The following is a 4,931-nucleotide window of genomic DNA, read 5'->3' on the forward strand; positions in this document are numbered from 1 at the left end:
GGGAGCTGCTAGACTGTTTTACTTCTTAACCATCCTTCTTTTGAAATCGTTTCAGTCCCTCTTTTCCCCGGTACTGAAATATTCTTAGAGTCCTCCGTTGCCTTTTGATAGGACACTTCAACTTCGAAACAAAAATACATAAACAAGGTAAATTGACATTATCTTAGTAAGAAATTCTCAAAGTCCAACTCATTGAGAATCAAGAGTTATTCTAAAACATAGCCGTTTATCGTTTAAATGGACGGCGTTTAGTAACAAAACAGAATAAAAGATGGACAATTTTTAAGCACAAGAGGACCATTCTGCATTTTGCCAATTTTTGAACATTGGAATGACATAGAAAGTGTCCATACACGGACATCGGTGTCCAGTCTTGTTCTCCTGGGGTTGAAAAGGAGCACCGAGATGGGCAAAGGACCACCGACTATGAACTGCAAACAGCGACTAAAAAGTCTCCGGTCCTCGACCTTCAAGCTGTAAGTCGCTAGACAAACACAAGAACGTGCTGTGCAGGGATCACGTCACTAAAACAAGAGGGGCGGATACTCGTCCAGCAAACTTTAGAATGGCCATACCTACAGGGGTGCTTAATTTCCTAAAAGAATGAATCCAAAGTTGTGATCAGTACCAGCAGCATCAGCAGCGTAGTCTACTTGGGATTGCATTCAAAACGCAGTTATAAAAACATATTAAATACCCCCTCAAAACAAACAAACAAACAAACAAACAAACAAACAAACAAACACAACAACAAACAAACAAACAAACAAAACCACGACCAACAAAACAAAACCCCCCACAAAAACCAACGACAACAAAAGGAACAACAACTGAGTAATCACAGAAAGGAAAAGACCATCCATTATCAAGGATTCACCTGCGACGTTCCGATCTTGCTATTTTTGTGAATGTTGAGTCAAAATAAAATAAATGTCCAGTTTATTCTATTTGACATTTCCACTACGTATAATGATGTCGCTAACGAAAGTGGAGAGTTCCAAGAGTTAAAACCTGGGTTTAGAACATTGCAACACGGTGGTGGTTGTGTCATTAGAGGGCAAGACGACAGACAATTTTTAAAACATTTCAACGGAAAGAAGTGAGTAGTGAGTAGTGTCTGTTAGCCAGAACAAGCAAGGAAATGAGAAAACTCTCGGGGAGAGGAAATAGTCTACTACAAAAATATTTGGGGAGGTAAAAACCGAAAACAATGCGGAAACAATGGTAATGTTCGAGCCCAAAGTATGTTGTGCCCACCCCCCACCTTCCGCCCAAGAAAAGAGAAGAAAAAATCTCGAGCACACACGCACGCACACATAGACAGGCAGGCAGGCAGGCAGGCAGACAGAAAGGCACGCACGCAGGCAGGCACGCAGACACACAGGCGCACACACACACACACACACAGGCACGGACACGCACACGCACACACATACACGCACGCACACACACACACACACACACACGCACGCACGCACGCACGCACGCACGCACGCACACGCGCGCGCGCGCGCACACACACACACACACAGTACTAAGGATTTCATTTCTAAACCTTGATTAAAAACATCTCCGAAAGATAGCACATGTTCTTTGCCAGCAGAGGGTTGATGCAACCGAACTAGTGTGAAAAATATGAGACACATGAATTGGCGTATGCTCTCTTGGCAAAACTAGGTAGAAACGTTCTGAGCAACGTAAACAATATACACAGAAGGAAGAAACCTTATCTTTTTAATAAATGATATAGGATAATTCTGATGGTAACGATCTTTGCGTTACGTTTGAGAAGAAACTGCACGCTTCCGCTTTCAAAATTTTAACAAAGATTGCGTTCAATATCCCTAAGAGTATGACGGGCCGAATTTTCATGATATAGAGCTTAAGAATTGATAACATTGTAGGTTTTGGTTGTTATTATTCTTTATGGAGTACTCCAGAACTGGGCCATTGCCTTCCAATTTCACTTTACAAAAATATTAGTGTCCACTGTTCCGTATGGTAGAATTTCGAACAGCACTGACAAAAGCAAGTCCAGTGAGTGTCGGTGACAGAGCGTTTAGGGGGTGGTTACTGCGGTGTGTCCTTGAGAAAATCACGATAACCCAGCTCACAAACAGGGGGCTCTCGTGGTCCAGGGGTACGATATTCGCTTCTCATTCAATAAGTCCGTCCCGGGTTCGAAACATGGCGGCGTCGGAAAATTTTCTTCTCTAAAAATGTTCTGTCACTTCCTATCCTGCTCTGTAATCAGGTCCTGTCATCTGCTTTCATTTTCACTTTCTGCCCCCTCCCCCCTTTTCCCTCCTCGAGTGGTATCGAATATCTCGGTCTTTCTGCTGGGATACTGTATCCCACTCAGCCCGGGTTGGCTCTGACAGCCCGCCTCCTAATTGCTATTCCTGCGTTTAAAAAAAGATTAATTCATCTTATTGTAGGCCTTCTTTCTTTCTACAATTCCTTCATGTCTTTCATTCATTATAATATTAACAATATGTGTGCGTGGGTGCGTGTGCATGAGAGTAAAATTCATTCTAGTGAAATAAACTATCATACATGTGCTTATTTGTGCGACTTTCCATAGATCTTACGTAAACTTATTTTTGCGGGCGCGGCATGCTTCTTATTTATTAAAAAAAAATTTTTTTTTGTTGGTAAGTGTTTTAAGGCGCTCAAAACTGCATAAGGTCATATGAACCTGCGGTCGGCATTAAGCACAACATGCTTCTTATGAATTTTTGTTCAGTAAGGTTTTATACAATCCTTCTATCCTGAAATTTAATGTAAACACAAAAGGTTTACGTGCGTGCCCTTTCGTGATTTGTACAGAAGAATCAAATGCCCCGAACAGACAACAGAGCCTACTTGATACGAGCAATGCTGTCTTGACATAATAAAGACATACAGTTATATTGGCGCAAGGTACGAGACATTGCTTTGTGTTCACTCGTCGCCAACTCTTACCACCTGCTACCTGAAAATTGTATATTCAACAATGTCACGTTATTCAAGAGGCAGGGCCTCCGCTGAATTTAACGTCTATCTCCGATTCGACTAAACCAAAAGGATACAGAACCTCGAACCCACACCCCCCCAAAAAAAACAAAAAAAAAACAACAACAAACAAAAACAAACAAAAAAAACAAACAACAACAACCAAATTCAGTAACGCCTCATTCGAATTCGACCATCCGCACCATATTATTAAGCACCCCTCACTCACACGGCTGTTTTAAAAGGCTTAGGTGCAGCTTACACGGGGTGCCCACTCCGGATGGAATCGGCCGATCGGGTCAATCGCTCGACTCGATCGCCTAAATTATACGGGGTGCCCACTACGGCTGGATCGCGCCGATCGCCCGACTCGATCGCCTGAAACTGAAAACAAACCCGTTTGTTTTTGAGGTGATCGAGTCGGGCGATCGGCCCGCCCTAGTGGGCACCCCGTTTAAAAATCAAACTTTTCAGACGATCGAGTCGGGCGATCGGCCCGATATCTGCTCTTGAACATTAATTCAAAGGAATCTACACCGGTTTTGACGGGCGGGATATTTTTCATTCATCGAGCTTGACAGACAGCATCAACGCGGTTCGATGGAATATATTTACATTCAAGCAAACAGACTGAGAGACTCGAAAAATTAACTTCTCCAAGGTTCAAATGTCCTTCCCTGGGCATCTGCGTGCAGCGGCGAGGAGCATATAAACATTACACAACAGACATATGTTTCGGTCTGGGAAGCTATCAGAACCGCGCACTTTAAAAAAAAGTGTCAAGGCCGCGAGCATTTTAACGATGTCGATACAATTTGATTTACCAACACCATCCAGCAGTTACATTCTCCTCTGCGTTTTGCTGGAGTTCGAACCAGCATATTATATCAATTTAAGAAAGGCTGCATTAGGTTTCTTACTGTGTCGTCGTGTGACAACTCACCACTTGACAGTGTTACAACCATTTTTGGCACTGTCGCTGCATAGTTATGGCTCTAGGAAAGAAAATGAAATGATTTAGCCATTTCAATGCAAGACATAAATATGTCTTTTATTGGTAAACACATTTTATTTTTTATATTATACAAATACAAGTCAATCACTTTGTTAATTGACTCATCTGGTAAGTAGTTTCCGTGACACTTAATTTTATGGAAGCAATGTGGAGTAAAAAAGAATGTAAACCTTGGATGATGTTGGTAATTATTTTGTATCGATATCTTTAAAAAGTGCGCAGATCTGATAGTGCGTGGCTTTGATACTTTTTTTTTCTTTTGAAAGTGTGCGGTTCTCTCTCTCTCTCTCTCTCTCTCTCTCTCTCTCTCTCTCTCTCTCCCCCGACTCAATTTAATACCCGAAAGTATCGAAGTGCTGGATCAACGCCCCCCCCCCTCCTGTGATATTAGTGTTAAAATCTTCATGCAATCTCAATGTTGAGGCCTACAATAGTGCTACTCTTATATATAGGGACTGCCGGCTGAGAAGGGTTGTATTGGGCACACGTCATGTTTCTACACTATTTTGTGCAGTTCACTGATTTATTACGTGAGATGGATGGTGAGGGGTTGCATTTATGTGCTCTATTCTTTATCATTACTCATTTTCGTTTCTCTACTCCTGGGCATCTTTATTTATGTAAAGCGTAGCACGTGCTTTGCAGCCCAACCTGGCAAAAACAAACAAATAAACATAATTTCTTGTGTGGCTTGTCACTGAGAGGGGAAAAAGGGGGAAGGGGGGTTGAGTCACTGCGGGTGTTCCAGGGTACTTTTCTCTTTTCTTCACTACGGACCTCCACTCTGAGTCAAACTTTGATCTTTATAATAAAAATGCGTTACCTCCGTGGTATGTATATTTGTTTGATTAAAGAGGAGCACATCAACACAAAAACTGTTGTTATTTATTTTTTACTTATTAATTAATTTATTAATTTTTTT

General features: G+C 41.8%; 1 protein-coding gene across 1 annotated transcript in view; it reads right to left on the reverse strand.

Moving 5' to 3' along the window:
- Nucleotides 1-4,931, reverse strand: part of LOC101851962 — a gene marked incomplete in the record, with an annotated part of 55,094 nt that overhangs the window by 15,695 nt on the left and 34,468 nt on the right.

This window comes from Aplysia californica, unplaced genomic scaffold (genome assembly GCF_000002075.1).
Source record: "Aplysia californica isolate F4 #8 unplaced genomic scaffold, AplCal3.0 scaffold00303, whole genome shotgun sequence".
Classification (NCBI taxonomy): domain Eukaryota; kingdom Metazoa; phylum Mollusca; class Gastropoda; order Aplysiida; family Aplysiidae; genus Aplysia; species Aplysia californica.